This window comes from Camelus ferus, chromosome 1 (genome assembly GCF_009834535.1).
Source record: "Camelus ferus isolate YT-003-E chromosome 1, BCGSAC_Cfer_1.0, whole genome shotgun sequence".
NCBI lineage: Eukaryota > Metazoa > Chordata > Mammalia > Artiodactyla > Camelidae > Camelus > Camelus ferus.
The window spans coordinates 17840907-17862051 of record NC_045696.1 but is presented as its reverse complement, the minus strand read 5'-3'; positions in this window follow the sequence as shown (position 1 = coordinate 17862051).

Here is a 21145-nt window from a genome sequence, read left to right as displayed (position 1 = left end):
AAAAATATTTGTCTTATTTTACCTTAACAAAAAGAAAAGGATGCAATAGAGAGGAAAAACAAAACAAAACCACAACAAAACAAAAGAAAAACACAAAGCTACCATCTATATGTTATCCTTCCTATTGGGTAAACCAAGATAAAAAACCTATAGCAGAAAAAGCAATACTGCTTTGAAATGGTATGCTTTTCTCTGTCTGTCTTTCAGACTATCCACATGTGTCCTCATGTATTTGAACAATTGCTTTTGAAACAGTTTGATATATTCAAAACAGAATACAGGACTTGGAAAATAGTTTATATGTCACCTTTTTATTGAAGTGTAGTCAACTTACAGTATTGTGTTAATTTCTGGTGTGCAACATAGTGATTCAGATATATATATATATATATGTGTATATATATATATATATATATATGCCTTTTCATATTTTTCTTCATTATAGGCTATTACAAGGTATTGGTTGTAGTTCCCTGTGCTATACTGTAGGACCTTGTTGTTTATCTATTTTATAAAATAGTAGTTAGTATCTGCAAATCCTGAACTCCCAATTTATCCCTCCCCTTCTTTCCTCCCGATAACCGTAAGTTTGCTTTCTGTCTGTGACTCTGTTTCTGTTTTGTACGTAGGTTCATTTGTGTTATTTTTTTAGATTCCACATATAAGTGCAATCATATGTTATCTTTATCTTTCTGGCTTATTTCACTTAGTATGCGTATGTCACTCTTGATTCCGCTAAGCCAAATCAGCTATAGGAAAAATAAGGGCTTAATTTTAATCAAGAGCAGCTTGGCTTGAGTTTTACAGCCCTCTCCCCTGCAATCACAGGATTACAAGTAAATACAGTACACACATCCAGTACACACATCCCCTGGCAATCTCTACTCCGGGCATTATTTTCCTCTGTCTATTAACTGCCCACATTCCCTCACCACCACATCCTACTAAGCTAAGGAGAAGACACTTCATTCTCAATTTGACTTTCCCTAAATATCAAGACATTTGGTACAGAGATCAGCTAATTGATTCCTTCAGCTACTTCCTGACAGCAGTTAGCAGACCCTTGGCTCTCCTGCCTCTTCCTCCATTTCTGAAAATAGGCAATACATCCTCTCTAGCCCTGGCAATATCCAAAGGCTCCAAACACTTCTATCTTCAGAAATTCCACACTAGTGAATAGTATGAACTCTTTATGTCCCAGATAGATGAAGGCTTTCTCCCAGCTTGAGACCTGTCAGTTGACCAGGAATGTGTTACCTTCAATGATCCACAAAGTTTAACTTCCAGAGAATGGACCTTTGGTTTAGTTTCAATAGCTCCTTTGGACTAGAAACATATTTGAAATTCCTCATTGTCAAAGAGACTCTTCCTTCTCCATGAAAGAAATAGAGAAGTAACATGTCTAGTAAGTGCTTTGCCCGTATTGTTTAAACAGCCTCAGACTCCACGTATTATTTTCCCAGTTTAATACTGGAAGAAACTGTGACTTCGAAAAGTTAAATAATCTATCTCAGATCCCATAGTTCAGTGATGAGGCCAGGGTTGAAGCTATTTCACAGTAGCTTTGGGGTCTTCGTGCACCAAATCTTTCTTCGTGGCTTGAAACAATATGATTTTTTTTGGTTTTGTTTTGAATTGTTTTCTTTTTGCTCTTCTTCTCCATAAACAAGCACTTCAGTTATTTGTTTATAAGTCAGAGCAGCGCATATGTCTGCTTCGTAACTTGTGAATAAAAATCTTTTGAAACTAAGAATGATTTGAAGTCTTTCTTGTGGGATATTTAAGACTCCAAAAGTAAATAGGATCTATGATTGTCTTCTTTAGTATTAAATATTTTTCAAAGAAGACAAGCACATTAAACTCTATTGTGACACTTATTATCTATAACACAGGTGATAGTGGACTCCTTTTTATTTCATGAGCAAAGTTGCATTTTTTTTCAGTTTTTTCAAGGATTTCATTAGTATCAAAGATTGCTGTCAAAATAGACTTAATTGGATAAGCACTTTAGCTCCATGTTTAAAATTAACTGCATGTATGTAAGTAACAACAGTAGGTTGTTTAAGTAAAAATAAAATTCTCAGTTGACAAGGTGATTTAATTCCAGCCAAAAATAAAGGAATTACTTATTTTACGTAAACCATGCATCTTTTATTTTTTTGAAAAAAAATATAGTTAAAATTTTATTCAGTGAAAAGCTGAAAACATTTTCTGTAAAACTGGGGACAAGAATGCCCATCCTTGACACTTTAATTCAACATAGTATTGGAAGTACTAGCCACAGTATTAGATAAGAAAAATAAATAAAAGGAATTCAAAATGAAACGAGTAAAACTGTCACTGTTTGCAGATGACATGATATTATACATAAAAAATCCTATAGACATCATGAAAAAACTATTAGAGCTCATCAATTAATTTGGTAAAGTTGCAGGATACAAAATTAATATCCAGAAATCTATTGCACTTCTATACACTAAATCAAACTATCAGAAAGAGAAATTAGGGAAACAGTCCTATTTACCATCATATCAAAAAGAACAGAATACCTAGGAGTAAACCTAGCTAAGGAGATCAAATATTTGCATTCTTGGAAAGCTATAAGACACTAATGAAGGCAACTGAAGATAGCACAAGCAGATAGAAAGACATACCATGTTAATGGATTGGAAGAATCAATATTGTTAAAATGATCATACTGTTAAAGGCAATCTACAGATTCAATGCAATCTCTATCAAAATGCCAATGATACTTTTCACAGACTCCAAAAAAATTTTTTTTTAATTTGTATGTAAACACAGAAGACCCTGAATAGCCAAAACAATCTTGAGAAAGAACAAAGTAGGGAGTAACACACTCACTGACTTCAGACTATACTACAAAGCTACAGTAATCAAAACATCATGTTATTGGCACAGAAACAAACACATGGATCAATGGAACATAATAGAGAACCCAGAAATAAGCCCAAGCGCTTATGGTCAATTAACTTACCACAAAGTAGGCAAGAATATACAATATAAAAAAGACATACGACAAAAGACCTTCAATAAGTGGTGCTGGGGAAACTAGACAGCTACCTGTAAAATAATAAAGTTAGAACACTTCTGCATCCCATATGCAAAAATAAACTCGAAATGGATTAAAGAACTAAATGTAAGATTGAAAACTATAAAACTTCTAGAAGAAAGTGTAGATGGGGCACACTTTGTTGTAATTTGTAGCAATAATTTTTTGGATCTGTCTTCTAAGATAAAGGAAACAAAAGCAAAAATAAACAAATGGGACCTAATTAAACTTAAAAGCTTTTGCACAGCAAAGGAAACCATCAACATAACCAAAAGACAACCTACTGAATGGGAAAAATATTTGGAAATTATATGATCAATAAGGGGTTAATATTCAAAACATACAAATAGCTCATACAACTTAATATCAAAAATATAAACAACTTGATTAAAAAATGAGCAGAAAACTTGAATAAACATGTACAGATGGCTGACAGGCACATGAAAAGATCTTCACCATCTCTAATCATCAGAGATATGCAAATCAAACCACAATGAGATATCACCTGTTAAAATGAACACTCTAACTTTACATTTCAAAGAACTATAAAAAGAAGAAGAAACTAAGCCCAAATTTAGCAGAAGGAAGGAAATAATGACTATTAGAAGAGAAATAAATAATATAAAGAATAAAAAAAAAATCAGTGAAACTGAGTTGGTTTTTGAAAAGATAAACAAAATTGACAAACCTTTAGCAGACTAAGAAAAAAAGATGAAGCGCAAATAAATAAAATCAGAAATTTAAAATACCACAGAAATAAAAAGGATTTTAAGAGACAACAATGAACAATTACATAGTAACAAACTGGAATATCTTGAAGAAATGAATAAATTCCTAGAAGCAAACAACCTACCAAGACTGACTCAAAAAGAAATAATTTAAAGGAACATTTTAAAAAAATCCAAAAAATAATTGAGAGGATAATATTTCATACAAATTCTTGAATAAAGTAATTTTGAGAATATTTATTTTAATGAGTTGATCCAATCCAGACTAGCTCTTTCCTATTTTGCCATTTGGTTGCATGCAATAGTCTAATTCAATAAAAGGAACTTATAGTTGTGATAACATCTCCTTTCTCATTCCTAATAGTGTCTATTTTTTCCTTGAAAGAAACAACACATATAAAAGTTATTCAGTCATTTAAATAATAAATATTTCTGAATAAGAATGAAAATAATAAAATACTTTAAGCTACAAAGAATTGTTTCTGAAAGTATAGCAGTGAATAGTAAACTATACATTATTAAAATCACGGTGAAAATCATGGTATAGATATTGAAGTAGAATCCCATTTTTTTCTCTTCATTCTGAGAATTTGTTTTCTTGGCAATCTGATAAGGGTGGAGTGCGGATTATGTTATTAGGCATAATTGTTTGTGATAAACATGACTCCTAATTTGCATCTTGCGACAAAACATAATTATTCGATGGGCAAGACGTAGTTTGGGTTTCTCACAATTTGGTAAGACTTGTAACTGATTTATTCCTGGTGGAGATGCTGGAAACTCCTCTTACAAAGGTTTACCAAAACTATAAGATGTCTAAGCATAGACACTTCCTCTGCCTGTTCCATGTGAGTTTTAGTCCCTTACACATGACCTCTTTCAGGTAGAACAAAGTAATACCTGCTCTACAACTATGTGGACTGTTTCTATGGAAAATGCCTTATATGTTCCTGCTGGCATATTATGACTCATCCTAAATCCTGAGTATTCTGATACAGAGTGTTCCTGTGGTAGGTTTCTGAGTCTACATAGTATCAGAGAATCCCATTTATAATTAAATATATTCTTGGTTTATTTACTAAATGAAGTAAAACACAAATATTTGATATGGATTTTAGAAGAGAAAGCCTTACCTCTTTTGCCAATGAAATAAAGCTAAAGAAAATCCAAGAGGTTCTAATAAAAAATATTTAATAGAATTAATGAGAGAATTACATAAAATTGCTGGCTATTACATAAATATATTAAAAGAACATCATGTCCATATTCTAGCAACAAGAAAAGAATAGAGGAAAATATCCCTTTTCCATTAAGAAAAAAAAATTTTAATATTTAGGGATTTTTTTAATGATTTATGACTTATGCATGTAACTTTAAAATCACATTGGAAAAAATAAAACCATTCATTATTTGTCAAATATATATTGAACATCTACTATAAGAATATATTATTCTAGGTTTATGAGATCCAACATTTTTAAAAGAAAAGGAAGATAAGAAATATTCTTGCCTTTGAGGAGCTTATATTTGGAGTTGGGCCAAGTCATTCAAGAACTCAAAAATTAAGTTACAATGGAAAAAAAAGTGGTAAGTGCTATGGAAAAAATAAATTATAGTAAATTAAAAAGAATTGTAAGAAAGGCTGTATTTGTTTTCTATTGACAAATAACAAATTATCTTAAACGTAGTGGCTAAAATAACATGAATGTATTGACATATAGAGCATGGCTTACCTGAGTTATCTCATCTGAGTCTCACAAGACAACATTCAGAGTGTCAGTTGGACTGCAGTGTCGTTTGAAACTTGGGTTTCTCTTCCAAGCTTATTGATTATTGGCTTAATTCAGTTTTCTGCACTTTTTAAGACTGAGGGCTCTCGATCCCAGAAGCATCTGTTACTCTCTACCAAATAGCTGGATCAGCAACATGGAAGTTTTCTTCTTCAGTCTCAGCAGAAGATCATCTCTGCTATAAAATCTGTCTCTTCAAGGAAAGATTAGACCCTGTTTAAAGAGCTCATATGATTAGATTGGTTCTGTACAAATAATCTCCCCTTTGATTAATTTGATGTTAACTGGATAGAGAATTTAATTACATCTGCAAAATACCTTCACCTTTGCTATTTAATCTATCTTAATCACAGGAGAGAAATCACATCATATTAAAAAGTCTGGCCCACATTCAAGGTGAAGAGATAATGTAGGCAGTGTCCACCAGGGAGTGGGAATTCTAGGAAACATCTTAGAATTCTGCCTATTACAGTTTCTACTTTCTAGTGCTTTTCAAAATCAATAGCAAGATCAGGCTTAGATATGTGCAAAACATTAGAGTAGCTGAGGAAGTTAACCAAATATTTATCTTGGTGATTATTATTCAAGCATGACAGAATAGTCATGTGTGCCTGCTCTGATTTTCTGGAGCAGAGTGTGTATGAGGGAGTGTGCTAGGAGATGAATTCAGAAATGAAACGGAATCTTGGAGGCTCATTTACTCTAAGTAAACTGGGAGACTTTTTACTCAAGATTGCAAGGACTGTCAGGAGAATAAAGAAGAATATGTTATATGATGACTTGAAAATGTCAAAAACATTCTTGCTGTTCATGCAGGTCATAAAATGTATGCAGAGAACCATCGGTATGAATGTCCCTTTTCCTCTAATACCAGTCAACAGTAGTACAGGGTCCAAGAAAGTGGAGAGGTGGGTGTAATCAGGCTGGAGGTTATGCCAAGGGGATAATGAAGTGGGATAATGGCAGAGTAGATAGAGGTAGAACAGAAATTAAGTACATTAGAGTGATTAAAGTGATTAGCCCTGGATTTTAAGCTGGATGAACAAACTATGAAAAATGAGATGCAGAAATGAGTGGCAGTAATAGAGTGATCTGATGTGCAAAATTGGAATAAAACAAATAATCAAAAAATATAAGCATATGACATGTTTTGGGATGTAAAAGTTTAATATGATAGTACTAATTCTCTGAAATTAATACCTATCTCAGATATAAAAATAATGAAATTTATTTAGAATCACACAACTATTTTTATTTGCAGAAATGACCTGAAATTTTTTATAGGAAGAGAGATACCTGCACCATGTTTAAAAAGAAGGCTACTGATAGGATAACGTTTATATCTAGAACCACTATAAAGACGCTACAATCAAGTCAAAATTTTACTGCAATAGAAATAAGTAATTAGATCAGTGACAGAATAAATTACTTAGAAATAAAATTTATATGATAGAATGGCATTTATATAATAATGTTTACATACAATGCCATTTTATACATTGTAAAGATGTTAGTAAGCAACACAATAGAGAAATGGGCAAAGGGTGTGAAAAGACCATTCACATATGGAGCAAATTTATGTGTCTAAAATGTTGACTGTATATGAAGATGTTCAATCTCCTTAGTAGTCATGGAAATGCAAATAAAATCACAGCTAGCTACCAATGTCCTTGACAGGTAGATTAATTTTTGAACGAGAACATCTATCAGTAGCATTTATTGCTAGTATAGATGCAGATTCCAAAAATATTATTTGAAAATAATCTGTGTGAAAACCCTTATATTATTAAAATAAATATATATTTACCTTATAGCCCCACTCCTAGGAATATATTCTACATAAAATAAAGCTTCAGTATTTGAAGCTATGCATGCACAGATATTTATTGCAGTATTGTTCATAGTCTCAAAAATAAGTAAGCAAAGTCAATGTCCAGTACAAAATGAATAGAAAAATAAAATGGGATAATTAGATGATGGAATGGTATAAAGTCTTTAAAAAAAAATTCAAAATATCCACTTGGACTGGGGAGTTTTTATGTTGAGCAAACTCTGAAAAACAAACGAAATAATAAAGTAAAATATTTTTGACACATTTTCTAGACCTGCGCTGTCCAATACTGTAGCCTACAAAAAAAACATCGTGCTTTAAATTTGAATTTAAAATTTTTGAAATTAAAATTTTGAATTTCTGATAATTTTGAAATTAAAATTTTAAATTTAAATGTTTTCAGTTGAATTTTTAGTTAAAATTAGGTAAGATCAAAAATTCAGCTTCTCAGTTGCTAAAGATGCTAAGCACTTTTCAAGTGGTGGATAGCCACATGCCTAGTGTTATCGTATTGGACACTACAGAAGTTCTATAATCTCACAAAGTCTGTAGGAAAGAGCTGTTGAAATGTTCTAGGGTCCGGAGAAAGACTGGCAAACAAAGCTGATAAAATCTCTGACCACATTTAACTTGTATTCTAGACAATGTTGAGAAAAATGTTTAAATGCAATCTAATTTTTGAAAAATAAACATTGAAAATATCCTTAGGTATAAATATCTGTTCATATGTATACCTTTAGATATGCTTACAAATAACTACATCCTCATGGAAAAACATCACTTTTAACTTGAATTACATGGGTAGGTGAGGGATTGTTGAGAAAACAAAGTAGAAAATGGAAATTAACACATAATCAAAAGAAGAAAAGAAAAAAAGTACATATATAAAAGTAACATCTTATCCCCAGTTCTCGTCTCCAGAAGTAACCTCTATTAACAATTTCTTTTATAATCTTCAGAAAATTATATTCATATATAAGGAAATATATAATCTTTTTTTAAAATAATTAGGATTATATTATAAAAGCATACATTTACATAACCATATTTCTGCATTTGTATAATGTTTTATGTAAAATAAAGTGATTTAAAAAATAAGAAAAAGAACAATAGATGAGTTCCACTTTAGTATTTACGTGACAATTTTTGCATGGGAAAGATACAGAAATTCATTTTTCCTAGACAGATATGAACTGCAAAACAAAAAGCTTAGCTTTGTTATGAATAATACATTTCCCAGAAATTATGGGCATTATGACTTCATTAATATGTGGACTGTCTTTTCCACATAGCTGTGAAAAAAATTCAGTTTTCATTTCATGATGATGTAGAAATTATAAGCATGAAAAATTTCAATGAAAAGAATTCATAATTCATGATTTTTTAATATTGAATGGATTTTTCTGTCATATGTTTTAACAAAGTAACCATGCAAAGTGGGAAAGCATGGGGCAGGGAAATATTTATTTCCTATGGATAGAAAAAAATGTGATGTCACATATTTCTGCTCAAGAAAAAATAGATAAAATAAAGCCTTAGCAAAAAGAACATAGGAGAAAACTCGAGAGATCTAATTCAGACTACCTCCTCTAAGAATGGTCATACCTTCACCAACTCATTCTGAAAACAGCATCTCCCTCTTTTATTGAAGATACTGCATTTTCTTAGGAGATTACAAAAAGCTGAGGGGTTTTTTTTTCCCCTAACTAATCCAAATGCTTTCTTTCTAAAGCTTATTTTCTCTAGAGAGTAATCATCTTTCATCTAAGTGTAAGTCTGACTTCTGGTACTGAATATAAAGTGGTAGCATGGCTCAGAGGAAGCCTCCCTTTGAGAAAAAATATGAAATCTGGTTAACATAAAAATACCAGCTTTTGAAAAGATCAAAGAGCAGCAATCAAGGCAGCTATGATGGACGTGGTGTGAGGGTTGGGGCGTGAGGTTGAAGAGAAGTGAAAGGACTTACTGACATTGTTGGCCAGTTTTCTGCTTCAAGAATTTGCCAGTCTGTAAGCTCCAGGAGACACAGATGTTTATCAGATGGTAGCAGCTCAAGCGCCTTTGGTATCTCTCCCAAACAGAGAGACGGACTTTGATGTTCACAGCAATTCAAAGCACTCAAGAATGAAGGGACCAGAATTTCGAAGAAAAGGAACTGCAGAGAAGTGAACCCCAAACTGACACCATTTTTCCCTTTATGCAGATGCTTAAAAGAAAATATCTGGAAAACTAAGAAGAAAGCAACAGATAAGAGACTAAAAATCTAAAAAGTTTTCTGCAGGGTTAAGATGTTGAGAAAAGGAAAAATGGAGTTTAAATCCCACCAAGAAAGTTAAGGAGCCTGTTGAGCATTTCCAAATGAGACCCTCCCAAACACTGTTATTTTCGAGGGATTGGAGCAAACCAAATTTAGAGTAGTTCTTAATCAAAACTGATGTGTAGCCTGGAAACATGCCAGATTCTAAAGAATCAAGATGATTTCTTCCTACTCTGTTTACTATACACGTATCTATATCTTTATATCTCTATTAATTTACCTATCTATGTATCTATGTATGTATGAATGTATGTATGTATCTATCTATCTACCTACCTATTTACCTATCTCTATGTCTCCTTTCTAATATAAGTGGTACACTCCTGGGAAGATTGATTGATAAACTCTAGACCTGTGGTTTCACTGTTGAAGTCTTTTAGAAATTTAAGGATAAAACGGGAGCAATATTTCTAACAAAAGGAGATTATTATTTTGCTGTTGTTGTTGTTATTTAGTAATGATTCATAACTTGAAAGCCATTTTGGAATATTTTAGTGCCTGGGAACAACCTGATGAAAAACATTTTGTTATGTAATTATTTAGTCGATTTTTATTTTGATTATTTTAACATTTTATGGGTATAAGTTCCAGAAAATAGCTTATTGCTTTTGGTATATCTAGGGAAGAAATATTCTTTTAAAATACTTATGTTTAATAATTTGATAGTGGTATAGTTTTGGATCGGTACGTGTTTAATTTGATTTTCAGTGTATTCACAACTCTTTATAAGTTTAAAAATTATAAATTGATTTACTATAGTCCTTCATAACTTAAAGGAAAAAAGGGAATTTATGTAAATTATTTTGATGAGTTTATGCTTGAGGTATACTATAGAATTGAGAGCTTTGGACAAATGTATATCCATTTGTGCAAATAAGTGTTTACTAACTAGTTAAGATGTTGAACTTGATGTTATTTTTATATTCTAAACAGTAATCTTTTAGCTGTATAAAACAAGGGTTTGTCAACTATAATTCAAACATCTATTTTCAGTGGTTTAAAGAAATCTCAGTAGAAAGAAAGGGAGAAAATTAAACAGTCAAATTTTAACAACATACGAGAATATTCTGTTCTTACAGTTTCAATTATATATATTATTTAACTTGAACTTAGGAGACTACTAAATTGGGTAAGCAGTAAATTTCTTTTTTCCAATAGATTTCAAAACACAGCACGTTTATGTGGGGAAGTAAGTGGTACCATTAATCTTTCATCATGAAGTTTACGTGATTCATGTTCCATAATTAGTAATCAGACACTCAATTCTAGGCCCACTTACAAAGAAAAAAATCCAAAAGTTGAATGCTGACTGCTGAGCTACTAACAGACAAACATCATTTTTTTCTGTTCTATGTAGAAAAATTTCCTTTTCAATAACAAGACAAGGATGTTCATAATCATCACTGAATTCGGGTGGGGGAACCACTCTAGATTTTTGTTTGTTTCTCAGTGAAAAAAAAAATTGAAAGCACCTACTGACATGTTCCATATAACTGAAGCATAATAGAACAACATACTATGGTTAAAAAAAAAAAGCATATAAACAAGAATTCCAGAGCAAGTGATTTAGTAGGCATCATGAAACATGTGCATTTATACATGTTGTGCAGGTATGTATGTATCACACAAAGAAGCATGTATAACTGCCCTCATGCATATGTATAAATAGTAATGTACATATGTGGATATATCTATCTATGTATTTATAATTTATGTATTCACACACACAGCCGCAATTATTAGTTAACTTATCCTGCCTAAATGTCATCTTTTCTTTCTCTACTAGCACTAATAGAATTATAGTGCAAATAACAAGTGCAAACAAATCACATCAACAAATTTAATTTTTTTAGTAGTCACATTAAAAGACAAACAGTAAAAGATGAAGTTGAAAATTAAGCAAATTCATATTTTTATTTGATGCACTATATCCAAATATTATTCTAATGTGTCATCACTGGAAAAGTTACTAGGACATATTTTACATTCTTTTTTCTTTCATACTAAGTCTTGCAAATCAGCATGTATTTTATACCTATAACATATCAATTAGCAATATTTCAAATATTCATTAGCCATATGTAGCCAGCGGATGCTATATTAGATATCACAGTTTTGGAGTGATTTAAGGAAACCACTGTAAATTCCTCTTTAAACAGAACAGACTTTACCTTCAACAAATGGCATATATTGTAGGAAAGTATAAGGGAAAATCTATGCATAACCTCTCAGCTGTCTTTATCTATAAACATTTTGACTTAAAATTTTTTAAATATAATATAATGCAATGTGTACAGATATAGATATCTCAAGCCAGTGTTCAGGCAAATGAAGGAAGTCTTTTATGTGGAATGAATACATCACTCATGCATTCCAAAATTAGACTGAAAATATTTCAGGTGCTTATTTTGCTTGAAAGACTGACACAGAGCAGGTTGAAATTAATCCAGTTAAAAAAAAAAAAAAGAAATGAAAAGAAACAAAGTGAAAAAAAAAAAAAGAAAGTGACAGAAAACCCAAGAAGTTTGAAAGCACTGCATGACCGAATCCAGAATCCCTAAATGTTGGAGCAAGGAGACTTTAAAGAGAGGCTTGAGCTGGAGAGACTGTGAATACCATGACCTATTAAAGCAACAAAAATTGCATTTGAAAGCTGTTTATTCCTGAAAGTGGTGGGGACATCTCATGGCCAAAGGAAAACAGAACTGAATGAGCCTCTGGAACGTCTTGGGATTAGAGATACAGTTTTTTTACATTATTTCTTCAAGGTCTAAGATGAAAACATGGGGAGGAAAATACAAGTTTGGTTCAGAGATCCAAAAGGAAGTAGAAGGTAGCAAATTTCTTTTGAAAGGCCAACATTCTAACACTGGGAGTTTGTTTTGATGCATCCTGAGTTTGAATTGTTTTGATTAATGAAAATCTTTTATAAGGCTACAAAATTAGAAGCCAGCTGAAGGAAAAGTTTTTTTAATCACAAAATTGCCTCCTTTGCTTACCTCCTCACAATGCTTGAAGTACTGCTGAAGCATATTCAGGATTTTGATGCTTCTGTTTATATTAATACTTTATCATTGGTCAAGGTGAGCATTTTTTAAAAAGTAATTTTATGAGTTTATTTGGTTCTGGAGAAGTGGCAGAAAAACCAACCCAAAGTAAGGAAGCCAGTGTTTCTTCTTCCACTGATCTGTCCAGAAGCACTCGTTCAGAGCACCCCTTCTCAGTGACAGCCTCTGGCAGGATCCATCCTGAATATAAATTCATTTTATAAGCTGCCATCTCATAATAAGTGCATTTTAAAATAACAAAAAGAGTAAAGTCAGATTAATTTTTAATAAAATTGAAAAAACTTTTTGAAATTTTGAGAATGAGGAATATTGAGAGTTCTCCTACCACTTTTCCATTCTTTTTTTCAAATAGATGATCCATGGATCATTCATGTGTCATCTTACTTCATTTTTTCATAGTTCTATATGTTATACACTGATTTTCTTTTCATTTTACAGAGCAAAAAAAAATTACTATAAAGCAAAATTCTCCAAAACCATGCTGAGGATAACTAGCAAAGTGAGGGCTTAAACCTAGGACTTCTGTCTCTGAATATTTTGTTTTCTATGCTTTAAAATGCTGGGGGTTATGTGTGAACTTGACAGAGACATCCCACATGCAGGTCCACAAATGATCAACCATACGCCATGTCAAAGTCACTTAGCTAAGATCAGAGTGCAATTCTACAAAAATGAAGAGGCAGTTTATCTCTTTTCATGCAAAGATAGCTCACCACTATAGGATTTTTTTAATTTTGTTTGTTTGGCTTTATTCATAGCACATTCCTTTTCACTTGGTTAAACTGCTCAGCCATCCTTCTTAAATATCTTACATTAGAAACCCCTCATGGAGAAGTCCTTTCTAAAAACTGCTTATACCATATGCAGTGCCGTCCTTGTTAAGGTATCTTCCTGTAATTTCACTCTTTAAATAATGATAAAAATACATAAATCTTACCATATTTTTTCTGTATAGACAAGCATATTACTTGTTTTTCCAGATACACACATTTGGTAATACATAACATTCCAAACGTGATTTATTGTTACTACTTTCAACTACTTTTATTGCTAAAGAACATAGAGGTATATTACATAACCTATGTTAAATAATCTAAGTCAACACATCTAGTAATTATTCTAGTATATTTTTCAGTACTCTCCTTGGAGAATGTCTATAGGTTTTTTTGTTAGAATAAAATTAAAATGTTTTGACAAGCGATCAAACTTGAATACATTTTCAGTATGTGTAGAGAATAAATGACCCAAAAGCGTAAATCAAAGGAATAACATAATATATGAGATTTTCTGCAGGTGAAGAAGGCTGTTTGGGAGGAGAAACCTAAAATTAGATTTTTAGTGAGCTGAGAGTAGAGGGAAGTGTGGAAATCAGTTAAAAGTCAAGAGCATACTATCTACTCTCTAGCAAACCATACTAATAAAAAAACTGCATACTATTTACTTCCATAAAATATCTAAAAGAAATAGATTTCCCATCATGTTGCAGAGTCTCACACATATCTAGGTTAGTATCTAGATACTCCAAAGATGATATATGATAAATAGCTTGTTCTAACTTATGGCAAAGAACATTTCCTTATAGATTAATCTCACCACAAATTTTAAAGTCTGAAAGCAGAAATCTTAAATCCTCTTATACCTGATTTTCATCTCCATAAGGAGCAGATTGCTTGGGTCTCTATCAACTCCAGCAATTTTCTTTCCTACTTTATTAATAGGTTGCTGCCTTAGATCAATAGAAGAAGAAGTAATAAATGGAGTAGCTTAAACAGGTCTGGGTAGCCTGTCGCTGCTTATTCTCTTCAGTTCTTAACTTATGTTCTCTTCTAGAACTGAATGCATGGTTTTATGAATTTCAGGTAGCCTCAGTTATAAATTTCACTAATAATGGCCAACCTACATACAGCTTGTTACTAATTCTTTTTGCATATGTTTTCTAATTTAAATTAAACACTCTTGAGATTTTGGTTATTGATTCATAATTAATTATAGATTCATCAAGGGCCTGCTATGTGATAATCCTTATGCTTGATGCTGGGGAAATAAAGGTCAGCAACAACATAAAAGCCAAACTCTTAATACTTAACAGAGCTTAGAACTGGTAGTAGAAACAGGTATTTAATAAACAATCAAATAAATTTTAAAAAATCACCCAGGCAAGCATTCTGAAGGGAAATTAATAATTATATGAAAGGTTATGGTAAGGGATCTGACCTAATCAGGTAGGTCTTAGAAGGGACCTGGGAGGTTTGATGGACTGGAGATCTAAGTCTGATGGAAAGGAGAGAATGGGGCAGGAAGAGTGCTTCAAGCAGTTTGAGTAGCTGTAGCACCTGGCCTGGTACATGGATTGACATCAACAAGATTAGTGTGGTTGATACTGATAGAGATGGAAGAAACATGGTAGGAAATGAATGTGGAGATGTAGGGAATGTCTTTATTGGCTATGCTAACAGTAATTTGAAATTAGCTCAGATAGCTAAATGTGAACTTGGGAAATATTACCGTGGATTCAGTGTTTGGAATAGTTGTGTATGTTGTGTACATGGATATCAGGTGGAGAAAGGAGGTGTGGGAATACCAGTCATTAAATGCTGCATCACGTAAGTCTCAGATGAAGTGACCTGGGCTAACAAACAACTGAGGAGAGAGGAGAGACTTAAGATATAGTGAAGGATTTGCATTTCTCTGATATTTAGCGATATTGAGCATTTTTTTTTTATGTGCCTATTGGCCATTTGTATATCTTCATTGGAAAATTGCTTGTTTAGGTCTTCTGTGTGTTTTTGGATTGGGTTATTTGTTTGTTTGTTTGTTTGTTTTGTTATTAAGTTATATGAGCTATTTATATATTCTGGAAATTAAGACTTTGTCAGTTTCATCTTTTGCAAATATTTTCTCCCATTGGGTAGGTTGTCTTTTTTGTCTTGCTTGTGGTTTCCTTCACTGTGCAAAAGCTTATAAGTTTAACTAGGTCCTATTTGTTTATTTTTGCTTTTGTTTCTATTGCCTGGGTAGACTGCCCTATAGACTACGCCTCTATAGACCGCCCTAGGGGAACATTGTTAAGATTTATGTCAGAAAATGTTACATTGAGCATATAATGAGGCTCAATGTTCACTGAAAGTCAAATCCTCCACCATCCTGGGCTGAGTTGGTTCTGACCAGTTTATGTCCTATTGATGTGTCATTCTTTTTATGGTTGTGTCCTGCCCCCTTCCCTCCTGTCTCATTATAAATAAGCTAATAAATTATTTCATTTAATTAATCATTAATTTATTCTTTAGTAGTTATTAAATCCCTGCATTATGCTAGATGCAAAGAACTAATTAGACATAATACCTGGCATTGAAAAGATAGTTATTGATAAAATACAAAGGAAAACATTTAATGTAAAAAGAATGGAAAGCTGAGATAAATTGGGGGTAAGCATGGTAGATTGCAAAAGAATGACCACATATTCTTTCCATCTCTGATGGTAGATTTTCTTTTGTAATGGGAAATGGCCCCATGCCCTGGGGCCACATCTCTTACCTTCTGAGATGGCCTGTATTCTGTCTCTGGAATGTGTATTTGGCTCGCTCTTGAATTTTATCCTGCATGAGAATAAGAACCTATTCTCTAGGAACAACCATAATAAATGGGAATTTGGAAGACTTGGCAAAAAACAAAATATAAAATATTTTATGTATTAATTTTTATGGGTATCCATAATGCTGTGTACAATTCTTATAAGGCTTTTAGGCTTTTGTCTTTCAGTTATATAATTTTTCTTTTATTTTCATTGTAATAAACGGTTCACTTTGGCTATACTTAAATTGTTGCTCTTCTGTACGTGAATGAAAAATGTTGACTGCCATATCAGTGACCAAAGGATGTTACATCCATCAAGCCTTTCCAGTCACCCGCAACTATGAGCCCTGAGGGAACCCAAGGTGGAGACAAATGGGCTGCCTCCTGCCAAGTCCTCAGGCTCTACAGCAGCCCCCAAGGGTATATTCTGAGAGAACGCAGGATGGGAAAGAACAGGATGCTGGCCCTGGATAGCTAAGGTGCACATCAAAGGAAAGATTTTGATGGGCCCAGACTTTTACACCTTCCCTTACATAGAAAAGTGCTAAGTTCATTAACCTGAGATATCTGGTTTTCTCCAACTAACAGTAATCTTTTGATGTTCTGACTACCTGGTCTTTCTTGCAAAAACTCTTATATATCCTGGCTCTTCCCTTACCTCTTTGGAGCAATTCCTCAGAGCTATCTGAGAGGCTGTCTCCAGGCTTGAAGTCCTCAGAAAATTCGTCAAATAAAACATAATTCTCAACCTCTGGGTTGTGCATTTGATTTTCAGAGAGAACTATATTTATTAAATTTATTGTTTGTTTATTGACTTACTGATTTTTATTAATACGATTCTTTACTTTCAAAGATATTTGTTGAATTCTTACTATGGGACAAGAAAAATGTGTGATTGTTTTCAAAATGGTACTTCCCAGAATTTTTAACAACCAAGGTCTTGTTCAGGTATTATACGAGCAGTTTTGCTTTACTTTAAAAAATCAAATGCCTTGAATTTTATCATTGTTTGATATCACCTCCGTCATCAATAACAAAACCAAAATTGATGAATTATTTCAAATTTGAATAATGAATACTTAATAAACAAACCATAGAGAATACAGTTCACAAATAAGAATTATTAAGATTTATATTAAAATTAAACTAAGCCACTTAAGGTTTATTTGATAAAGAAACATGGCCATATGAATATTAATAATTTTTAAACCTGGAGTACTTAAAAAGTTTATTTTTAGTGATTTGAGGAAAACATCTTGATTTTGTTTATTGTTTTATATTCAGCACCCACTTCAATGACTGATAAATTATAAACAAACAAAAAAATCCAATTAGAGCCATAAAGTATTAAGTGACCGTGGCTGGTATTGTCAACAGAATAGGTATGTTGCAGAGTCCAAACTCGCTCTGCTCGCTGCATCACAGGCCAATAAATCGGGAGACGAGGTGTTGGGGCAAGGAATAGCGACTTTATTTGGAAAACCGGCAGACCGAAGGATGGCAGACTAATGTCTTGGAGAACCATCCTGCTCTAGTCAGAATAGAGGCTCCTTTTATACAAAAAAAAACCCCAAAAAACAAAAAACAAGGGAAGGGATGTGGTTGGTTGTTGCAGACTTCTTGCTTCAGGCATTCTTTGTTCTTGCAGCCCTCCACCTGGGCCAGGTCATGGTGTCCCTGTAAACTTCCAACAAAACAAAGGTTATTCTCTATTACGGGTACATCCCTCAGAAATTCATCCCTTAACTGTTTACCCCTTTCACTCACACTGAACTGTTAAAAAACTAATTCTTTATCAAATGTCTATTATTCATGAGGATCTTTGCCTAACCATCTTTTACATGGAAGAAAAAAAAATTGCATACTGCTAGAATATTAAAATGAATGAATTTTCTTTTAATTTACTACCTCTCTTATAGTCCCTTTTATGATCATGGCTTATATATTTTTCTTACACTTTTTGAAAAGCATTAGAGGTGCACTCACTTCAGAGAGCTGTAATTTTAGCATCTCTTTGAGAGCAGTAAAAACATTGTATGCTAATAGCTACCTGTAGTCCCCCATTTCTTTGGATTCACCACGTATTTCTTATAAAGAAAATCCCTAAGGAGGGCAGTTACTTCTTAGCACTTTGTTTTTACAGACAGTAAGAACATAATTCTTTTACTCTACCTTACTAATGCACAAGAACTTTAAATAAATAAAAACACCCTAAGCTTAAAGGAAAATATGAGGAAAAGAAGGAAAAAGAAATCTAATTTACTTTCCTTTTATCGCTCTGTTTTCCCTCTTCATTTATTTCTCTACAACAAATCTATTCCTCAACAATTGATAATAACACTTGAATTAACTGTCTCTCTCCAATCAAGTTGAGAAAATAATAGAATGTTCAGTTGTTTTTTATTTTCCGTTCCTAGAATCATCAACATTCTCTTCCTGAAAGAAGCAAGCAAGTCATTAATTAGTACAAACAGTGGTTACCCTGAAAATCAACAAGCTTCAAATGCGCAATCAAAGCCAGTCATCTACGGAGGCTACACCTATAATCAGGACAGAGCCATTGTGCATAGCAAGAAAGGGATAAGAACGGCAGAAATTTGTCAGCCCGCAATAATCTAAGATTGCAGAGAAAAAACTATTTTTTTAATCAAACCAACCCAGTCAGAGCAGCAAAATCAAAGCTACTGTATTATTTCAGCGATAAACAATCTGTAGAGCAATGTAGGAAAGGCGCTCAACCATTTCCCAAGATTTCCGTGTCTTGTGGATCCACCCCAGGGTGTTTCAGAACAGCAGGAAGCATATTTGAGAAACGGTTCATCCCTTCACTTTGCAGCACTAACCAATATAAAGCAGTACTTAAAACTATGCGTTTCTGTTCTGAAGCTTATTGCCTCCTATATTTTCCTTCTACAATTTGATTTTACCTGCATGGTAGATTTGTTTTATATTGAAACAGATCTGAAAAATTATAGAGGACTAAAAGCATCAAGTTTATGAACTGTCTTGGATGAATTTGCCCTTGCATCTTTTGAATAATAATAACAACAGAAGATTCAGCTCAATAAAATAAAGCCTGCTAAGTTATATGAACCCTCTCACCATTCATATAACACCTGTATTTTATAAGCACAAATATGACATCTGATTTTTTTATTTATATAACAATCTTTTAAAATAATTTTGAAGTGTTATCTATGACAAGCAACATGATAGTCAATACTAATTTAAGTTGGGAAAAAGCCATATGACCCATATATTCTTAAAATTATAATAGTAAAACTTGTGTGGAATATGGGATAAAATGACAAAGAGGTTGGCTGTCTTTAGACCAAAAAAAAAAAAAAATAAAGCAGTTAAAATATAGAAATCTGCACTAAATATTTTAGTATCTCTTGAACAAATTACAAGTGTTTTTGGAAATGGGCAGAAATTTTTGTTTCTTTTACCTTCTGTCCTGTTTCTATTTTATAGCATGACCATCCACACTGACATTGTAGCTGGTGTCCACTTTATGCTCCTTGTTGTTGAGAAACCCAATGGCTTCAATCTCTCTTACATTCTCAGGAGATGTTCCTGGGAACATGGAGTAAACTTTGCAATGACTCTGACTCCTCCAGCATTTTACTCCGTAATCACCAAAGTGCTCTATGTCTTCAGTCTCTTCTCTGACCTTTAACTTTTTTTTTTCATTCAGACTCTCCCCCAAGGATACTGATTTCCTTGCAGTCCTGTTACAAGTGGCTAATTTTTTTTTTTTTCCACAGCCCTCTTCCCACCAGGCCTGGAGCTAGGAGCATCATCACTCCTCATTACCTCTTTTCAAATCATTCCCCTCCTGCCTCCCTACACTCAGCTTTAAATCTCATGTTATTAGACTATGTTACAATGATACTTCATTGCCATGGTCATTTACTGACACTGGATTGTTTTCCTTTGTTTATGGCAACTTCAGACCTCCAATTTATACTCTTACCATTATAACTGGTTTTAATGATGATCATTACAAAATGCACCTATAAAATATTTCCAAGTACTCTGGAGTCTCTTGATTTTTCTCCAAGAATTAATTTAATCTCAAAATTATGTCAGCTGTTCGCACCTCTGGTCATTCATTAGTTTTGTTGTCAGTGGCGGTACGTATTTATATTAAAATTACCAATTCTACAATTCTTCTATGCTCCTAATTATGGGAATTCACTGTTCATCAATTTTATATTCATCTAGAACACTGATTCCAGTAATTCTGCAACTCTATTTGGACCTCCAGTTTCTTGTCCTTGTCCCTCACCCTCTAAATACTTTTACTCCATTCCCTGGACCTCCTTTCTTTGCCTTGTTTTATTTTATTAGCTTGGGCAAAAAAACCATGTAGTATTTCTTTTGAACCTGCACACATGGCAGCAAAGCTGAATAAGAAACCACAACCATGCTAATTCTGTTTAAAACAATTTAAAATATGTTATATAGTGGGTGACAAATTTCATTTTCTCAGTGGGACAAATTTTTATTAAAAATTACTTCAAATATTCAGGCCCCTTATGTACACACACACACACACACACATACACACACACAAGATTTCAAATTATACTTGTGTTAATTCATGACTAGGTTTGCAGAACCCTGAAAATGGTGCAGCTTCTGTGGTACAGCATGAAGAGTAAGCCACCCATAGACTTCTGGGTCAGGGGCACTTTCCAGGGCTCCATTTCCATCAGAAAGGATGCTTAATACCTTTCTATTTTCCACTGAAATCTGCTTAAAT